At 37.3% G+C, this 21,158-nt stretch overlaps 1 protein-coding gene across 1 annotated transcript in view; it reads left to right on the forward strand.

Moving 5' to 3' along the window:
* Nucleotides 1-11,838: 11,838 nt before the first annotated feature.
* The window catches only part of GREB1L (growth regulation by estrogen in breast cancer 1 like), a 127,647-nt gene continuing 118,327 nt past the window's right edge, over nucleotides 11,839-21,158 (forward strand). The window contains exon 1 of the mRNA XM_006097390.3: nucleotides 11,839-11,931. The gene's annotated coding sequence lies outside the window, so the exon portion shown is untranslated. The remainder of the gene's footprint in view (nucleotides 11,932-21,158) is intronic.

Below are 21,158 nucleotides of genomic sequence, written 5' to 3' on the forward strand. Positions count from 1 at the left end.
AACTCCCATATTGCATGTACATTTGTGCGTGTACATATGTGTCTCAAGATAAACTCCCAGAAATAGAGCTGGATATGCCCAATTAGAGAGTTGAATGGGGCAGGGGGTGGGCAATAGTAACAAATAATAATTAGCTGTATGTGCCGAGTTTTTGCCAAATGCCAGGATTTACATTTAATCCTTACAACACCCTGCAAGGTGTAGGCATGGTTATTATCTCTACTTTGCAGATGAGGCAACTGAGGCGAAGGGAGACTGAATTACGTGCACCCTTAGAAGTGGTGGAGCTGGAATCCAGTCAATGCATGTCTTAATCCAAAGTCAGTTCTATGAACACAATTATAAATACTTGTAATGGACCACATTACAACTGAGCCTTTTCTTATAAAGATATTTCTGAAGGGCAAAAGACTGAAGTTTTTGGGTATTTTCCTGAGTCTTTGTGAGCACAAGGTTTTATTTTGTTTTGCTTTTGGCTTTTTTGTTAGACTTAATTTTTTAGAGCAGTTTTAGATTTATAGCAATATTAAAAAGAAGGTACAGAGATTTCCCATACACACTGGTGGGTTTTTCTCATTAAGGATTATTATAGGCAAGAGGATATTCCTATGGAACTTAGACTTGAATTTCACAGACCTCATTGCTTTTTCCCCGGTAAGTAGCCTGGGGGAAGGGGAAGATTTGTCTGATCCTTCCTGGATCTTACACAACTGGCCTAGGGCAGCACTAATAGTCTCTTACTAGTACTCAAGTTCCATTCTGACCAGTTAGTAAGTGTTCATTGACCTTGACAAGATGCTGTGTACAATGTATAACAGGCATACAGAAATGGCAAGGATTGGTTCTTGTCCCCCTCCCCACCAAACACAATCCTGTTGGGAAGACTAGTCATTCACAAAAGCGCTGTGAACAATGATGTGGAGCTGTTGGTGATGTGAGCCTTGAGAGATTCTGGGTCCTGGGCTAGAGAGGGAACACTTCAGAGTCCACTCTGGGATGTCTGCCTGCATTCCCCATCTGGCCCTCTCTTCTGTGTGACTCTCACTACCAGCTCATTCTCTGTTGGTTTCCAGCTTCTCTATACGCAAACTCTGTTGTTATATTCTACATTCAAAATGCTTAGCGTTCCTCTTTAGCCACAAAGATTTTCCCAGGTCTGTATCCTGTATAACTGGGTTTTTTTTCCTAGGTCTTCAAAGGGGTAATCAATCCTGAATATAGCTTTGTCATTTAGGAAAAACCAAAGCTAAGCCTCTCATTGCAGAATATGTGGGTCTTGGCTATGGGCCAGCCGTCAGTTGCTCTTCTTAGCTGGAGGAGGCAGGTCAGCTGGAGAAGCCCTGCGGTGGGTCAGGCTGGGCAGTCTGTCCTAATAACCAATCCAAGGCGAGCACCAATGGGTTGGAGCCACCAGTGTGAGGGCTAGCCCCATTGTTTGGGAATTGGAAAGATAAACAAATATTTTCACAGGGTGCATCCAGAACTGAGTAGTCAAGGTCACTGTGGTGCAGACAGAACTCATAGTGTCAATGTGTCCTGGTGTCTGGGCTCTAGTGCCCTTTTTTTTTTTTTTTTTTTTTTTTTTTGGCAGCATCTATAAAGAACACAGAGCATGCTGTAACCTCTACTGTTGATATTGGGTGTGCTCTGACCAAGTTTAGTGAGATTTCTAGATCTGTTCCCGTTTTGTATAGATTGCTTTGAAAGTGGAGCCAGGCTTGCATTTTCTGTGGGCTGGGCCTTTGCCCAGTGTGCTTTGCTCCCCCACCTGAAGCTGACCTATAGTGCTCTGGTTCATTCATTCCACCCAGGCAGAGGCGGGTGCTCACAAGGAGAATCAAGTGGGCTTTGTTTGTTTTGTTTTCACAGATGGGGTTAACAACATATAGACATACCTAAATCTCTCTTTGAGAAAGCTTTACTGTGATGAGTCTGAAAAATAAAAATTTAAGGGAGTGTTGGGAGCACTTTCTTCTTTGAAATACCTGATTTTTTTTTTTACATAGTAACATACAGTTTTGGGTGTTTCCTCCCCCAATCCCCACCCTGATAGCCATGATGTAGGTAAGAAGCATTGAATGACTGTTAAGATGAAAAGTATCAGACTTTTCTTGTGTTTTTAATGGGAATGTCCATCAATATACAGTATAGTATATAAAGCTTTCAACAGTACATATCACTGTTGCATAGCTTTGAGAATTTTCTTCTTTCAAAGTAGACATCAGGCTAATTTATCTGTAGAGTTTTTATCTGGTTTCAAAATCAGTGCCTTGTCATTAGCAAACTTCACTTACTAGTTTTAGTCAAGTCTAAGCTGCACAATGGTTGAATTGGTGACTATTATATTTGTTTAACTGCTGTAAAGTAAGTTTGCAACAATAGATGCTTGCACTTAAATAGGCCTGCCGAGCATTGGGGCCCTATCAATCATGCAGAGATTTCCCTCCTGCTGTCTCTTCTGATGGACAATTCTGCTGATGTGGATATTCAAAAAGAAGGGATCAGGAAGAACAGATGATGGATAAAGACAATCTTCTGTCTTGAGAGGAAATCAGAGAAATCCTTTTAAGGAATTTCTTTGTCATGGTGTCAGAAGATTAATTATGCTCGTGTGAGAACAGCTTTCTCATTGGGTGAAAAGAGACATTATCCTTCTGACTTGTGACAGAAGATTTTCAAAGAAAGAGAGTTAAAGATTTCAGCTACTCTGAAATCTTCTTATTCTGTTGTCTCCTCAGCATTCTCCCAGACCGGTGGATTACATCCATGACATTGTGACATTCAACGAGTAATTAATGAATTGGGAAATTTCGTTTCAAGCAACTCCTCCTTCTGTTCCTTATACAAATCTCTTTAGGGCTTTAATATCTGAGTTAGAACAGTTAGAACATCAGATTTTAAAATAACATAATAATAGTATTAGGTGTAAATAGTGATAATACTTAAAATAACATTCCAGATAACCTCTCTAAACATAACAAAGCAGTATTTAGAAAGGTCTTTGAAATTTAGAGACAAAATACATTGCATAAAACATAACAATAGGACACGGACACTGGTGGGTGAGGGTTTGTCCTGCGGGGAGGGAGTGAGGGGGGTCAATTGGGGAAAAAGGAGACCTATGTAATACTTTAAACAATAAAAAACCCATAACAGTAATTGTTTCAAATAATTTTATTTTCCAAATAACTGAAGCCCTACAACTTAAACAATATATTTTTTCAGTGAACGTTCTTCCTTTAATATATTACTTAATACTGTCTCTTAAGTAATGCACATTAACGGACACGGGGTTCTAATGATGAAGATCTGCTATTGTGCTACACTAAAATACAGTGATGTCCTCAGTGACGGTTGAAGAATTGAGTGTAGGCTGTTTGCTCCTGTGCTACATACACTGAGCAGCCCTACTTTTATTTTTACTGCCTACTTTTTGTAGATATGCAGACTATTACCTTCAGATGAGTTATCACTTCTCCCCAGAGTTTGTGTCCTGCTGCTGGTAAACTGCTATTTTGCTTTATACCTGAAGGTGAACCTGTACCTGAAATACAAACCAATCACATTTCTTTCATTCATTCACTGTAAAAATGTAATTTTTTTTTCTGATTTCCAGGTACTTTACTGCTTCTAGGCTAGGTAGTTGAGGTTTCTCAGAGTCTGATGTCTGAAAAGGTGCATGACTGTGTACATAACAAAACAGTATTTAGAAAGCTCTTTGAAATTTAGAGACAAAATACATTGCATAAAACAACAATAGGACACAGACACTGGGGAGTGTCATGCACACACACATAGGTGTTCATTTATTTATTAATGTATCAAATGTTAATACGACGTGTAGTGTATTATTTTAGTGGCTCTGTGAGTATGTGTGACCAGTGGCACACTTTTACATTCGAGCCTTAGGAACAGATTTGCAGTGACCATCCCACTGTAGACACTCCTTCCCTGTTTTTCTTGGGCCCCCAACACTAGTGCTGTGAAATGGTAGCTACACTAAATAAGAATCAACTACTAGATTGCATGGGGAAAAAAATCTTTAAATTGAACATTGTAAGTTGTAGCCGATGTTAGTAATTGTAAGTTTTACAGTAAGTGTAGTAATTGTAGAGCAGGATTCAGATTTTTGTGAGAGTCAGAGCCAAGGCCAAATGAGTGAGTCTTATTTTAATTCACACTTGATCATGATACTTAGATGAATTGATTTAAGTTCAAAATTTAGGATTCTTGGGTTTTAAGCAGGATCTAAATTTTTATATATTACCAATTCTATTTGCAGTTTTAGTTTTGAAGATGATAAAGGAATAATTTTCGTGAAACACACCAAGTGTTTAAAAAACAATTCCAGGGAATGAAAGTCTGGGAGTTGATGCAATCCCTTTTCTCCTTCCTTTATAAGGAGGGACATTTTGCATTTTGCCTTCCTGAAGGAGAAGTCATCTTGTTGTGCTACTCCTGCACTCTCAGCAGAATGAGTTAAATTTTGAGAGGGCTTTAATTAAAGCTAGAGGTGATTCATCTCAATGACATATAACAATTTGAAGAAAAAACTGTTTACTAATTAATAAAAAATATAGCCAGTGATAGAAAACGCTTCTCTCGTTGTCTTTCTGGCCCTGCCATTAAAGGTGAACAATCGATTTATCACCACCAGCTGCATGAATTCAGTAGAATAGAACTTCAGGGTTTCTACCTTAAACCCTTGCTGAGTTGTTCTGGCACTACATAAAAGTGGGTCATTTGTACCTAAAATGCATTACCAATGCTCCATTAATCTTAGTGACCATGTTCTCTCCTTTCCTGCAAGAAGCAGGATGAGGGCATATTGTGATGGAAGAAGGGAAGGTATGTGTTTATTAAAATGGATGTGTAAATGAATAACAGGGGAAGGTCATTTAATATTTTGTAGCCTGGCTTTTTGATAATGAACATGTAATCAAAATACCAGCAAGTGCTTTGTGGTGTATTTTATATTATTTACTAGGAGCATATCATAGCTTCAGGCATTAGGAAGAATGTTTCAACAATTTGTGAAAAAGATAGTGTGCCTTTGGATAGATACCAAGAAGATCTTTAGTCTAGAAACAAATGGTGTGTCAGACCAAAATAATGTGAGAAGATAGTTGAACCAAGGACAAAAGATGCTTTTTGGTTATGTTATTTTACATTTAAAAGCTCTATCACTCTGCTTCTTATACACAAAGATTAAAAGGGAAAATAAAGTAACTGAAGACGCGGGAATTTCTCAGTTGTTAAACGAATCTTAGGAAGACCTTGATTACAGTCTTCATAATTGCTTTGCAGTTTTAAAATAATTTCCTTAATAAATCGTTTTCCATCTAAACAGTGAGAGAATGCTACACGGGCAAGGCTGCACTGACCTTCCCTCTTGGTCTTCTCTGTTGATTGGCAGGTTTCAAAGGTTAAAGTAGCTATGGATGAAATGTAATCATTAGTGACTTGGTTCCTTTCCAGATCCCTCTGGAAACAGCAATAGCCAACTTTTTCATTTATAAAGAAAGGGGAGTGGGGGGCAGGGCGGGAGAAGGTCATTCCCTGAGCACTTTGGAAAGGGAAGCAGCCACAGTCTCCTTCCTTCTTGCTTAAATAAACAAGCTAAATGGAAAAATAAACTTTACTTCTTCACATCTGCTACAAAGCTTCCTCTTCTGTTGAAAGTTCACATGCTCCCTTTGCTATGCCTGGTCGTGTGAATCAGGTGTCTTCCTTCCTCTGTAAAGTCACTTAGGAGTAAGTGCAATAAGGAAAAACCCTGACTGCTTTAACAGTCCAAGAACATCATTACTAAGCCCTGGAATTGGCAGTGACATCAGGTGAAGTTCCACCCAGCCTTCTACATGTCCGTTAGTGGGCTTTATGGCATACGCTGACATTGGCAAACCAGAGCAGGATGGTTCAGGCAGCAGTGCCATGATTGCTGAGGCACACTGCCATTTACTAACCACCAGGATAATGCTAGTCATCAACATGTATCTTTCCAGACTTCTCAGAACTCCCCTTTCTTCCGGCATCTGTTCTCTAGGGAAATGCTTTAATAATGGGTATTTACTAATATTGTGATCTTTGTCTCGCTTTTCCGTGAAATAGGAATGCCATTTGTAGCCGCCTTTACCTCAGAATTTCACAGACTAGACACTGCTTAGTACATAGTTGAACATTCCACAATATGAATGTGAAGAAACAGACCCTGCATGTATCATAGGATCCAATAATCATTACTTAAAACTTGATTAGAAACCATTTTGGAGGGGAAAAGTAGAATACAAAACCTACGGGAGTTGGGGTTTTTTTCTTTGCATCCTTAAGCATAATGTCATCCCAATGTTTTTATGAGAACAGTACTTCTCAGGAAGTTGTTTGTTTTCAATTTGCTTGTTTTTAGTGCTCTAAACGATTTTATTTTTTAGGTTTCACAATTAAAACCTAGCTGATAAACAATATTTAATTTTTTTTAATGCTCTAGTTTCTCGATAGGGCCAGCCTGAAAGGAACAGGTAAAGGTCAAGCAGGCACCCAAGAGCAGGATGCCACAGGCACCCAAGAAGTGGTGGGAGGTGGACGTGATACTCATACCAGGAGCAAGTTGCTGTTGTCATAGCAAAATGTCCTTTCCTGACTCCTGGCTCTTCGGTACCTCCTTGGAGCATAACTACAGAATGGCAGGGGGCTTCATGGGTGCCATTATTGGTTTGTTTTCATTTTCCAAAGGAGCAGATTGATGGCAGAGCAGACGAGTATCTAGTCCTAGAATGAAACTGCAACGTGTGTGGTTGTTTTTTTTTTTTTTCCTTTTTAATGTGTTTGGCTGATTGTTACAAACAAGCATCCTGTTTAGCAATCATACACAATTTTAATATCTTCTCTTTTTTTAATCCAAACAAGTGGTTTTCAAACTCTAATGTCATAGAATCATCTGGGGTTAGGGTTGCTAAATCTGGCAACCCTTTTTGTGGTATTCAAAACGCAGATAGATTCCTGAGTCCTTCCCTAGAACCAGTGACTCATAGACCTCTGAAAGAGAGGATGAGGAGCCTGCACAGTAAACGTGTTCTTCAGGTGACTCTGACCCAGCCTTTGAACTAGACTTTGTGAGAAACACTCACCTAAATGATTCCAAGTTCAAAGGGTGTCTCAGTGTCCACAGTGGCTTCATCAAGAAAAATCAGACGTAATTGCAACCAGATTTTCTGTTTTGTTACATTCAGATCAAATATAGCAAATGCTGTAGCAGTTGTTGATACAAATGGGAACATCCATTCTCTTCTTCCACACCATGACTCCTGACTTATCATTCAGCAACTTTTACCACCCCTATCCTCCCCACCCCCCCACTCCCCCCCACCCCCCCTGCGCCTCCCGTCATCACCATCTGACCAGCAGTGATTTCCAGAGCCTCTCTGGGCACCTGAGTCAGCAGGACTGACCCACTCCGCCTCACTTGACTATAGATTGTCTCCATCCATAGCTGTGATTATTAGTTTCTCCATGTTGTTTCTTCCTGGGATTCTCCTTGGTTTCTTCACTTTTTATCCGAAAATAAAGAGCATTTTGTCTTCCAACTTACACCATTGGTCCACAGACCTCAATTTCATTAGGAAGTTCCTTAACTTTTGCTTCTCAACAAATATTTTCCCAGGTTAGGTAGTAGAATGAAAGGTTATAACAGAGAGTGAAGATCTTATTTCTGGATGAAATTTTGTTATTCTGAGTTAAGTCTTAAATCTATCTTATTAGAAAATTTAATGTTTAAAAAATGCCAATAGTAAAGTCAAAATTTATTTAGTTATATAGAATCATGTAAGAGTGAGCTAGGAATCCCAGTTTCTTTAGGTTGATTTATGTAATCGACCAAAAATAACTTCATAATTGTTTTCAAATCTAAACCAAAATTTTTGGATGTCATTCTGACCTAGAAATTTCTATTTAGGGATTTTCACAATTTGAGTAAGTAAACTCATGTTTAACCAACTTGATAGTCATTAGTTCTCTCGTGAGTTATAAATAAAATTATGATTATAGTTTGGACCACTTCCCATATTCTTTTCTGTTACTGTAGAGAACATAGTGTAACTTAGCTTGAAAAACACAACATATAGGGCTTAATGGATGTAGGTTGGAATCTCAGCACTGCCAGCTTTGTCAAACAAATCACTCAAATTTCTGGAGTCTGTATTCTCATGTGTAATGAATACATTATGTATCTTGGAATGTTATTTTGAGGATTAAATGAAGTAAAGTGTATCAAAACTCCCAGTGTAGTTCTGAGGTGAAAATTTGGGTTAATTAATTAATTAATTTATTTGTTGTTTTTTGTTGTTAATCCTTACCTGAGGATATTTTTCCATTGATCTTTTTAGAGAGAGTGGAAGAGAGAGGGAAAGACAGAAAGAAACATTGATGTGAGAGAGACACATCGATTGGTTGCTTCCTGCATGGGCCCCCAAAAGGCCCAGGTCGGGGAGGAGCCTGCAACCAAGGTACATGCCCTTGACTGGAATCGAACCTGGGACCCTTGGGTCCACAGGCCGACGCTCTATCCACTCAGCTAAATCAGCTAGGGCAATTAGGCTTAATTTAAATGTTGGTTGCATCTAATTACAGGAAACCTTTCTCAACCTTAGACGAAGATAATATTTTGTAGGTCTGTTATTTTTATAATTTTTTCTTTGTCTAACCTAAAACTATCACATTCCTATATAGAACTAGACCCTCAGACATTATAATCATTTCATTTTTATTCTCATTGCTTTTTTTCAATCAATAAAGGATACTTTATTGATGAACCCAAGGGTAGCTTATCCCTTTGGCTTTTGCCTTACTAGGTGGTATGGGTTTATTTGATTGTGTATCTATTTTTTGCTTCCTTTGAATGCTCCGAAGATCCCTGCCGATTCAGCTCATGCTCCCCACTCTCACCCGCAGGCGTTTATGATAGAGGAATATAATGTGGTCTCCACCACTACAACCCCTCACATAGCAGCACGATAGAAAAAACATTGGTTCTGGAGTCAGAGAAATGCATTTGAGTAGTTGGCTTATGAGTACTTATGTGGGGGATAATCTTAGAAAGATTAACTGAGATAATTTGCATGAAAGAGCTCTATAAACTATAAAAGCATTATTTTTCATGTGGCTAAGCATTTCTGTAAGGAAGAATATAACATTTATTGTATGCCTAATATATGCCCGGAGCTTCACATACATTATCTACTCTATAACTCTGTGAGGTAGGAGATATTATTCCCATTTTACAGGTAACTAGCCTTAAGCCAGATGACGGTAAAGTAGTAGAGTATATTTTAATCAGATTTGTTATTCGCCACACTGCCTGTTTTCATTGGAGCAGCAAAGCTCAGGCCATTCTTGGTCCTGCCTCTTGGCTCTCAAGGAGAGAGGGAAGAAGTAGATGAGACAATGAGAGGAGCCTCTCCGTGTAGATAGTCAGCAAATAAGGAGCTATCTGAGAAAATGCACTGCTACTGACTTGGTAGGGCATATTTCTGCCACTGTCCGTGTGACAAAACTGAAATGGCCAGAGAGGCCACAGCACTGAGAAGGGTTTCTTCAGTGGAGAGTTTGTTGGGTGATGGTAGGGGGAGGGTTTGCTCTTCTGCAACCAACTTGAAATGTGGCTCAGCCACATGTCCCTTTCCTTTCTTTCCCCTCTGTCAAACAAGGAAGACTGACTTGTATTTTTAGAATAAATATTTAAAAATTTTAAACCTTATTATAATTTTATTATTATATCATTTTAAACCTAGAGGAGTGGTGAAGCCAAAAAGCTCAGACTCATTGAACTTTTCCAGTGTTCTTCCACTTGCACACAAATGAAGTCAAAGTTTTCAAGTGACCTGAAGGCCCCAGCTGACATCAGACCATTAGATGTAAATTCTTTCCCTCTGTGTCAGTGCTGCCTTGCTTATGGCCCTGCTAGGATTTGACAAAACAATGGGAGTATCTCTCAAAGGGAAAGTGGGAGCTAAATTACTTTTGTTCTTAGAGAAGGGTGATTATTATAATCAAACAGAACTGAAGAGGTATGAAGAGAAATTAATTTCCAAACAGTAGAAATTATTGGGAAAGGTTTTCATTATTCTACCTCAGTTTGGGCTTTAGGCTTTTAGGACTATTTAAATTATCAGAACCATTTTTATGTATCTGCTTATCTGCTGGGTCTCTAAATACATTTTTAAGATTTCAGGATGATTGATGGTCTGTATGCCTGAAAATGTTAAGTGAAAGGACATTTGATCAAATATTACACATGTAATGCCCATGTCACCTGAAGATATGTTTTTATTGATTTTAGAGAGAAAGGAGAGAGAGAGAGAGAGAGAGAGAGAGAGAGAGAGAGAGAGAAAGAGAGAGAGAGAGAGAGAGAGAGAGAGAGAGAGAGAGAGAGAGAATCGATTGGCTGCCTCCCATACACGCCCCAACCTAGGTATATGCCCTGACTAGGAATCTTACCCACAATCTTTTTTGGTATACGGGATGGCGCTCCAACCAACTGAGCCTCCTGGCCAGAGCAGTGCCCATGTCTTTTTACAGGACTTTCAGTAAGTAATTATTTAAATTTTACACCAGTTATTAGGCTTAGCAATATGGATACCTTATTGAATAAAACTGGCAAATAATGTTGAAAGTTATTAAAGTTATTTAACATAATTCCCTAACCCCCCTCCCAAAAAAAAGAAAACAAAATTAAAAACAACAAATCTCAGCCTTGTCCACATGGAAATAAAGGTTTTTCTTCCACATTTTCAAATTTAAGCATCTGAATTGTATTTGAGTTAAAACTTTGCAAGCAAAGCAAAACAAGCATGTGAAGTGATGGAAATTATACCAGAGCCTAATATTTTGCTTCTTTTCATTTTGGCAATTCATATCCAAAAGTGTTAGTTATTTTCTTTGTAAGTGATGCAAAAATGAGGAAGAAAAATCACTTACAGTTGGAGAGATCTGAGTTTTTCTAGTTGGTATTTAAAGTAGCACTTGTGCGCAAAATGGTAAATAAATGATGGGCATAACAAATTTTAAAGTTGTTACAGGCCTTTAAAATGTCAGGAAGATTAAAAGGGAAAAGGCTGGTCATGAATTTTGATCATGAGCACATAGTATTCAAGAACCATTTTTAGGTCCCAGCTCTTCTAAGGCCTCACGGCTTCAAACACAATTTAGGTGGAATTTTTTTTTTTTTAATAATTATACATAAATACCTGATGATCTAATGAAGACAGTTTCTTAATGTGTCAAAATGAGTTCTTTGTATCTTATTTGAATCCTTTGTTGCCTTCAGCTAATCTGCTTTAGGGTTCTGAAATCCAGGCATTTTACAATGCAGACTCCAGCAATGGCATTCACTTGGAATGCTGCCTTTTGTTTACCAGCTTTCCCAGACCCTCATGGCTTCCTTTGGTCATCTGGTGTCTTTACTAATGTGATTGGTACTCCTGGGCTCTGCAGGTAGCCATGGACCTTTATAAATGGGATTTACAATGGGACTCAACACCCTGGCTGCTAATGAAGGCAGCCACACGGATTTTTTTCCAATCTGTTTTCCAAAAGAGTGAAGGGAAATTGTTTGCTGGCTTTGCTAATTCTCCTTGTTTTCCGTTTACTTAGTTTTTACAATTGACTTACTAACTGTGGTGCAAAAATACAAATATTTTTGTTTAGGGGTCAGAATGTTTCATCTGCGGCCCTTCCTGCCAATCACTTGAATTGTTTATTATTGAACCTGGAAAGAACAAAGTAGTCTCTGTTTAAACTCAACCAATTTCACCTTCATCTGTTTTTGTCTTTCAGGAGATTTTTGACCAATTTGGTTATTTTAAAAAAAGAAAGTCCATGACGGGGAGCCCTGGACTCTAGTACCAGCCCTGATACTTCATACTTCTAAAATCTTGAGTAAGTCACTTACACTCTTTGATTGCTCATCTGAAAAAAAAAAAAAAAAAAGTGTTACCAAGATACATATGGGATCCAAGATGATGTTTCATATTCTTCCAGCTTTCTGCTCTTTTTACTACCAAAGTGAACTGTGGTGCCCTTTCATTTGATTTTTGGGTACACCTACCATGGAAAAACATACTTGCATCTGATAAAATGCTTTAACCAGCAGACAGAGCAATAATTAAATATAAAGTGTCTGCATCGTCAGTTTTGAAGTCCTATGCTTTGTAAATTTTAACTCAGTTTTATAGAAAAAGGATTTATTTACTCATTTTCTAATAATGAAACATGGAGCCCATGTTTTAATTGCTCCTTATAAGGCAGTCATTCTCAGATGTGGTTTAAAGGTCTGCCAGAGGTCATGGATTCTTTGGGATTTAGAATGAGAAGGGACATCAGCAATTGTTGTGTCCAATCACTTGAGTTTTACTAACATGGACTCGAAAGGCCCAGAAATGCTTAGTAGCTCCTTCATGGTAACAGAGCCCGTAGAGCTGCCAGGAAGGCCCAAACTCCCAAGACAAAATGGCATGTACAGGGTGGTGCTATTCTACCTACCTCTTAATGAAAAACAGGATGAAAGGTTAAAAGGAGGGACTGTTTATTCCAAATCTGAAAACTTAAAAATCACTGCTTGATAGTATTAGATAGTTAATTTCTACATTTTAGCTTCCAGGTTAAAGTCAATCCAATCCCACACATGTTTGATGAGGGCATAGTGTGCGCAAGACATTGAACTGACATGATGCTCCTGTAGGACTGTGCAGAGTCACAGTTTCTGCCCCTCAGAGACTTACAGATTCACTGAAGACAAGACAAGTGTACAAATAGTGCTGTGCATGTTGCTGGGAATAAAAATGATTTAAAAAACACAGGTTTTTAAAATCTCAAAGGACTTTTTGAAGATTTCCAAATCCATAGGGAGATTGAGTTAGATAGAACCTGATAGTTCAAGTGTTCATTAGCAGGTGAAAGGTAAATTCAGAGTGCTTTGGGAACTCACAGGCAAGGCCTTAAGTCAGAATGGGAGAAAAGAACTGGTAAAATAATAAAATTTTGGCAAGGTTTCCTATTCTCGAGTTAGTGATTGTTACTGGAGAAAATCTCTCAGGCATGCAGATTGATATCATTATAAATTCGTTGTCCCTAACCCTAAATACAACCCAGTTGTATCTTTGACTGCTTTGACTGAGTCCTTTATCTCTGATCAATTATTCCAAATATAACTCTGTTCTCTGCAAGCCTGTACCCACTGCCCTTTTCTCAGCGGGGTGCTCCTCTCACTTCTAGAAGCTCCTAAAGATTCCCAGTAATTGCCTTGAATTCAGCTGACCTATAAGAACTAGTGATGCCAAGTGCTTTATCTCCAAACCTGCTTTCTCCTCAACTTCACATTCATCTATGAAATTACTGCTGGATATGTCCATCTGGATATGTCACAGTGTCTCAAAATCAGCATAGCTAAGACCTGCATGCATTACCTTCCATTCAAAAGCTCATCTTCCTCCTCAGAGTGCCCTTAATTTGAGGAGGTGCCACCATCCTCCCCAATATGCATTTTAGAAAAACCGCCTGGCTGGAACATGCCAAATGCAGAAAGAATATCCAGTTAGGAGGCTGCAGTAATCCAAGCCACTGTACTCTTTGTCATGGTACTTAACACATCACACAAAGTTGCATGAGAGATAACATAGCCAAGTAATTAAAAACATGCTTTGAAGTAAGATGATTCTGTGTCTGATTCCTGGCACCACCATTTATCAGCTAGCCAGCCATGTGACCTTGAGCAAATTATTAAACTTTCTAAGACTGGGTTACCTCACCTGAAAAACTGGGGCAATAATAATAAAATTGTCATAAGGTGTCCTGAAGCTTGAGTGAGATATCACATATGAAGCTTCCAGCACTGGTATCCCTAACTAAGATCTTTGAGGGCAAAGACCATTTCTACCATTGTATCTGCAGGAGGAGGCAGAGAAGAGGCACTCAATAAATATTTGTTAAATGAATGATAAGGAAATGGCATGCTTGAATTGAAGTGCTAACAGGGGCGGGGGAGCGGAGGGAGGGGGGAGGGGGGGTGAGAAAAGCAATGCAAAGTAGAGACCTAGGCTTCATTGTGAATCCTTTGCCCATGTCATTTAGTCACCAATTTCTAATGATCCCCTTCCAGTTTGCCACCAGAGGAATCTATTCCAAGCTGAAATGGGAACATGTCATTCCTTTGCTCAATACCTTTCTGTGTGGCTCCTTTTTATCTATAGGATCCAGTCTCAACTCCTTACACCTGGGCCTACATTGTCATCTTCCTTAATCCACTCCCTCGCTCACTAGTAGTAGTCTAAGAAGGCCAAATTGCTCTTGTCTTCTGAACATCCTGTGCTATTTCAGAGAGATGCTTGCTTGTTTTTTTTCAACACCCTTCTCTCCTGTATCAGTTAGGATTACATTTGTCTGCAAATGACAGCAAACACCAAACAGCAAGTTGGACATTTATTTCTTTCCCACAAAAACGAAGTTTGGAGGCTAATTTCTAAGGCTGATACAGCATCTCTGCTCTCATCAGGGATCCAGGCTCCTGCCTGGTAGCTCTGTCATCAATGTGCAGCTTCCATCCTTTCCCCCTCGCCCTCCTTTACCCCCTCTAGGACCTTATTCCATTAATCATCCCCTCTCTTCTGTACCATCCCTTTTCCTTGAGGGGAGAATCTTATCCTATAAGCATCCCTTCTTGTAATTACTCTTTTTCCTATAGCTACCAACTTATTTCCACCCTAGTTCACCACACTTTTGAAAGAGGAATTGCTATATGCCATGGCACATTTTCATCCTTGGTCCTATTTGACCTCTCTTACCTATTGACACTGTTGACCACCTGCCATTTCTCCAAACTCTCTTGTCTCCTGACTTTCACAAGCCTGTTGGTTTCTGGTTTCCTTCCTATTGCTCCTACTTCTCCATCTGGTTTGCTGGGTTTTCCGCCTCCTTTGCTTGACTCTCCAGTCTCGGTGTTTCTCAGGCTTCCCTGCTTGACCCTCTTACTCCAAATCCTTTGTCTACAGCAGCAATTCCTGGGTAACCTCACCACTACTGATATCAACTATCTGTGTGGCAGCCATCTGTCCCCAGGCTCTGTTTGTCCAGACCCCACTCCTGAGCTGGAGTCCTGGATTTCTAACTGCCTACCAAAAGGGCTTCTCGTCTCCGTTCCTTTCAACCCCGATGATGTGCATTCCCATCACCTCTTCCTACACTCCTGCAGAAACCTTTGATCTGGTTTCTAATTCAGTTTTCACAATACTCCCAGAGTTATCTTCTATTTAAAAAAAATCTGATTATGTTAATTCATTTTTTTTAAATCTCCCATTGGCTTTCTCCCGTTTTTAGGTATAAATTCAGATTTTTAATTTGGCATATAAGGTCCCTTACAGACTGGCTACAGCCTACTTTTTTATTCTCTTGCAACTCAACTCCCAGTATTCTTAAGATACACCATGCCTTTAACATTGTATTATAGGTGTGAGGTCTTCCCAATTCTGTTTGATGTATCCTTTAAAGACACCCAAATGTCATCTCTTCTCTTATATTTTCTTTATTTGTCCAGACAGGATTACTACTTTCTCTGTGCTTTTATAGTACTTTGTTCCTACTTCTAGTGAATATTTACACTTTTAAAAATGTATTTACCTCTAGATTGGGATCTCTTTGAGATAGGGACTGCCTTTATCATCCTTCCTAGCACAGTTCACAGTATTTAATGAAATCAGGAAATAAGGATAACTTTTACTCTAAGAATAATGAGTTTTGTTTTGGACATATTGAGGTAGAGGGGACAGCAGCAACTCAGAAAAGACTTTATAGCCAAATATATAGATGTAGGAGACATCAGCAAAGACAATAATAAGCAACTGATTGGATCCCATGTTTTCCAGGTAATGATTAAAGAAAGGTAGAATAGCTATAGAAAGTGGGAGAAGAGCTGGTAGTGGGAATTCTTGGATGGTGGAAGAAAATCCATTAACATCCATGTTGGAAAAAAACTGTATTTGATATTTTTGACTGGGGTCCTCTCCCCTCTACCAGAAGTATGCAGCTCTTCCACTAACTGAAAGTCCAAAATCCAGAAAAAGAATGCCTGAAAAGCTGTTCTTTCTTTCTATTTCTTCTAGGATTAGAAACTAGTTAATCAAAAACTTCATCCTAGGCTTCTGTTGGCTACTTCAGACATACCTTGTCCATTCTCCTCCTCTAAAATCTTCTGTTTTTGTGGTGTGGTATGGTGGTGGTGGTGGTAGTGGTGTTTATGCCCTTTGCAAAAGCTAGAGTGGGTAAGATAGAGTGGAAATATCTATTTTGTTACCCTCACAAAATTATAAATAAGCTGAAAAAGCTTTAGAATCTTTCTTAAATTAGAAAAAAAAACATCTTGAGGATTTGTTTATTTAGATAGATGTTTTTCCTTACCTCTCTCCCCCTCTATTACACTCCTTTGCTTTCTTAGTGCCTCTAGGAAATATAACACTGGCTTATGTAGATTATTTAAACAGGTGAAGTGAGTTACATGTTTCCATGCAACTGCTTGACATTTAAAATTTTGATAAATTCAATTTTATGAAAATTGAAACTGCATGGAAAAATAAATCCATAAGCAAAGTCAAAAGGCAAAATGGCAAACTAAGGGAAAATGTTACAATTCATATCATGCCCAAAGGACAACATTCCATAATATATAAAGAGCTCCTATAAATCAAGTATAAAACCAACAACCAAACAGAAAAATGATAAGACTGGACATTTCAGAGAATGAAATATAAATTAAAATGAATTGAAAAGATATTTAGTTTCATTCCTAATAAGAAAAATACAGATTAAAACTATAATGAGGTATCATTTCTCATCTGTCAGATTGACAAAGATCCAAAAGTAGATGCTATTCTATATTGTTGAAGGTATAAGATACACAAATTGATCATGGGAGTGTACATTGGTTCAACCCTTAGTTCATCCCTCATAACCAGAATTCCCTCCAAACCAATTTTATGTGCTCTTGGCATTTTACCGCTTGATGTAGACCTTAGGAAACTAATTAAAAATGTTTCTAATGTGTGGATAAAATGAAAACTGCTTTGGGTGTGCTAAAACAAAACAAAACAAAAACATGGCAGTTTGACAGTATCTAACAATATTGAAACTACATATTGTATATCCTTTGACCCATAAATTTCATTTTATGTATTAACCAACTAGTGCTAAATGAGTGTGTATTAATTAATGCAGGGTTAATTATTACAATATTTTGAGTAATAACAAACATCAGAAACTAATTGTGCAACAACATTAAGGGACTAGTTTAAGATAATCATGGTATATACGTGCCAGGGAATTTTGTGAAGCCACAAAAAAGAACGAGGAAGATTTTTATTTGCTTATATTGAGAGCTCTCCAAAATATTTTTACCTTAAATAAGTAATGTCCAATAGAGTGAACGTGTTTAATTTGTCTTTACTCAGATATGCATTATATATATATATATATATATATATATATATATATAATTTTGTTTGAGAAATATATTTTTACAATGATTAGGTTTCTCTTTAAGAAATCTAGCATATTTCTTTGCACGTGTACATTTTCACTTAAATCACCTAAAGTTGGGCAATTTAGAAAATGATGTTATCACATATATGTTATTAAGATGATTTCTGGGTCTTATTTTTGTTGTTGCTATTGTGAATGGAATCTCCCCCCCCCCCCCCCATTACCACCATAGTGTTTTCAATCTAGAAACGTATTACTTTTTACCTCCCATGTTATGGGTAACGGAACAGGTCCAGAGAAGATAGGTGACAAGTATGGTTACAGAGCAGATGAGTTGGTAACTGCAGATCTTGAACATCCAAATTTTATTGTGTTATCTTAATAGAAAATCAAGGCCCTGTCAAACTTTGTTAAAATGAATACTGTCTTAAGTATCACTTTCTTTGTATCAGATTTCAAAGGAGTAATACACATTTTATAGCACATCTTCAGTTTTTAACATTGTCATTTTGAAATACAGTGTTATGACTTGAGGAACTGCTTGTCATCTTCATTCAATTTTCTCAAGACCTGATTTCTACTAGACAGGAACTATTTCTTCTTTGAGGTCTAAATAGACCTAACAACCTATTGCACTGAGTAAATATTTAATGAAGATTGAATATTTCCTCTGTGGTGAATCAATTATTCTTGTTGATTCTCTGAGGAAAGCTTTCTTTTAAAATATAATGTAGTAGGTTAAGAAATTTATTTTCCTGAATATTGTAATTAGTGCCACAGTTTGTTTCAGTGATATAAAAGTTCATGTCCCTTAGGTTTTTTCAGCTATTTTTCTTCATTTATGTAAAGAGTTTGAATTTTTATGTTATCTCAAATACAATTCTATTATTCCTTGACCTGGTAGCATGCAATAAAGTCATTTGCTGTGAGGGTTGAGGTTTTTTAGAATTTTGTATTATTTGGAACTCTGAAAACGGAAAATATTTGCTAATGAGGTATAAGAATCTTAGTGGTGCATTTTTTAATGGGAGGAATATAAATTTATTGGTAAATATCTCCAAAAATATAAGTAATTTTTGTAATTGGCAAAAATTTATATTTCTTGTACTTTTAACTATCAGCCATATATTTTATTCTTTTAAATTTTTCTTAACTGATATTAGGTTTAAATAAAGTGCATTTCTGTTTATTGGCCTGTGGAATCTCTAATTTATGAAATTACTGAAATATCTTGAAAAATATCAACTTGTGAACTGTAATCATTATAGTGGAATCATTTAGTGCAAGTTGCTAATGTGGCATTCGGGTGGAATTTATCAAGAATCAATTAGAAAAACAAACTCCTCATTTAAATGAAGTCAGAAAGCAATGAACAGGTAGGGAAAAGGATGCTTATATTTTTCATTATCTTTTTACACTAGGAAGTATATGAACATACTTTTGAAATTCTTGCCTGGTGACAAAATATCCTTTCGTTTTTTAAGGAATAATTACGTTCGCCATGTTTCACATTTGATAATTTCTGGGAGCTATATTTCAATTTAAATAACCTGACATTGTTTGGTGTTTATTTTACTAGAGGAAAATTGTGTGAGTGTGTGATGACAGTTATAGTACACATTTGATAACAAGGGTATAATAAATCAGTTGAGTCACAGTGGTCTGATATCTGTTTTTAAGGTCTTTTTGACCCAGGAGTCTGTGACCTGTGAAATCTTCATTTTTTGGATTTGTTAAGATATTTTACAATGCAAGGATTTAAACTTAGATGAACACCACTGTGGGAAGTTGCCTGATGTGGCCCAAAATGTAAAGGATATCAGGTATAAATTGGAAAACATTGAAGAAGTTCTGACAATTAACATGTGAGAAGAAAGAATCTAAAGTTAAGGAAGTTTCTTTTCTTCTTCAACTTGCATTAAAGAGAACCTGAAATTTAACCTGGTATTTTCAACGCTCTGATTACTCAGCAGTGAAAGCATTGCCAAGAAAATGTACCCAAATCTTGAGTTACAGATTGTTCTTGCATCTGATTGGAAGGGGCATATGAGTTGTTTATAAGGTATTGCAGATCTAAAGCTGCACAAATGAAGGTTGAGACTTGGGGGAGGGTTTGAGTCAGTGAAGGGAAGCTTCGTAGACATTACAGCTCTGTCCAGAGGCCAAATGGGAGATAAATCACCGCTGGCCACCTCTCTTATTATTGAAATGGTTCAGCCCTGGGGTTTAACTGAAGGACTTAGAGGTTTTTGAAGTGCAAATAGGATGGTGAAGGGTAAACCCTTTTAGGGTTTCATTTTGATGGATTTTTTTCCTGTGTGGATTTCTGGCACTGACTGTGATCTGGAAGGAACCCTTAAAAAGGAAAAGTTTTGTTTTGTTTTTGATCAATCAGGCAATAAGAACTCTCCACTGGGGTGTACTTTTCCTGCATGCATATTGATCCTATTGTGTTTAAAAGTAGGTCATTTAATTGGGGCTTTCTTGAGCCTTCTGTAATGTAACTGTCATTCCAAAGACACCACTCTTTCTTGCTATTAATGCCAAAGTTTGAGAGTGTTGAAGGATGTGGTACTTTTGGGTAGGAGTTTTGTGGGGTTACTTAGGGTCAGTGTGTTAAAGTTGTCTAAAGATCAAGTCCATATTAGAACAAGACCTTCATATATTGATAAACAGTCTGTAATTATTTCATCTTTTCCCCATTGAGTTACATAGTTGTACATATTTATTTAATTATTTTGTATGCTTTCTGTCTTGCCAGCATAAAATAAAAACCAAAAAAATTTTAGATTGTGAAATATTTGTACCGTCTTATTTATTCAGATACACTAAAGTGTTTAGGGAAATAAGGAAGACATTTAAAGAAATGTTAAGAAAGAGATATGTTGACTTATCAAGTTGAAAATTTTTCTTTTACTCCACAAGTAATTCAAACAACAGATAAGATATCTTTTAAAACAATTTTTAGTAAAATTGGGATGGGGGGAGTCATTAGTGACTCCAAAAGAATTATAACTTAAAGGCTTTTTGTGCAAGAGTATTAAGTATTTGTCTTAAAGAAATGTCATTGTAAATCCTTCTATTTTGTTAGAAATATAATTAACAGAACTTTTTTTGAGCATTTGGCTCTTTATTTTATATTTAACAGATATTTGTATTACTTACCCTGTTTGAAAATGATAACATTTAGCTGCATCAGAGATTTTCCTCTATGGTGCTTGATATCCTTTGGAAAAACGGGTTGTTAATCTCCATAATTGACATTGATCACACAATATTCTTAATTGCCTTCCAAATCAGTTTTTGTTTTTCTATTCTTCAAAAATTTTCCTTCACTGTATTTATCTAAATGTTACACTTAAAATTAAAATTAAATGTTAGAGTTTACATTTTCCTAATGTTGAATGAAGACTTTAAATAAGATACTTAAAAAACAAAAGAACACTAGATAGCATCAAGCAGAGTCCTCTGCATCTACAGCGTCCCTGTCATTAGTTTGTTGCTGGGAGATGTTAAAATGACCTTTCCTTTGTTAGAAAAGAGATCTGTAGTCCTTCCCAGAATCCTCTTGTTAACTGTCTTTTTAACCCAAGTTGGAGGCTGTCTAATGAATGAATGGTGAGCTTTTTTTATGAGCTACA

The sequence above is a fragment of the Myotis lucifugus genome, unplaced genomic scaffold (genome assembly GCF_000147115.1).
Source record: "Myotis lucifugus unplaced genomic scaffold, Myoluc2.0 scaffold_200, whole genome shotgun sequence".
Taxonomy (NCBI): Eukaryota; Metazoa; Chordata; class Mammalia; order Chiroptera; family Vespertilionidae; genus Myotis; species Myotis lucifugus.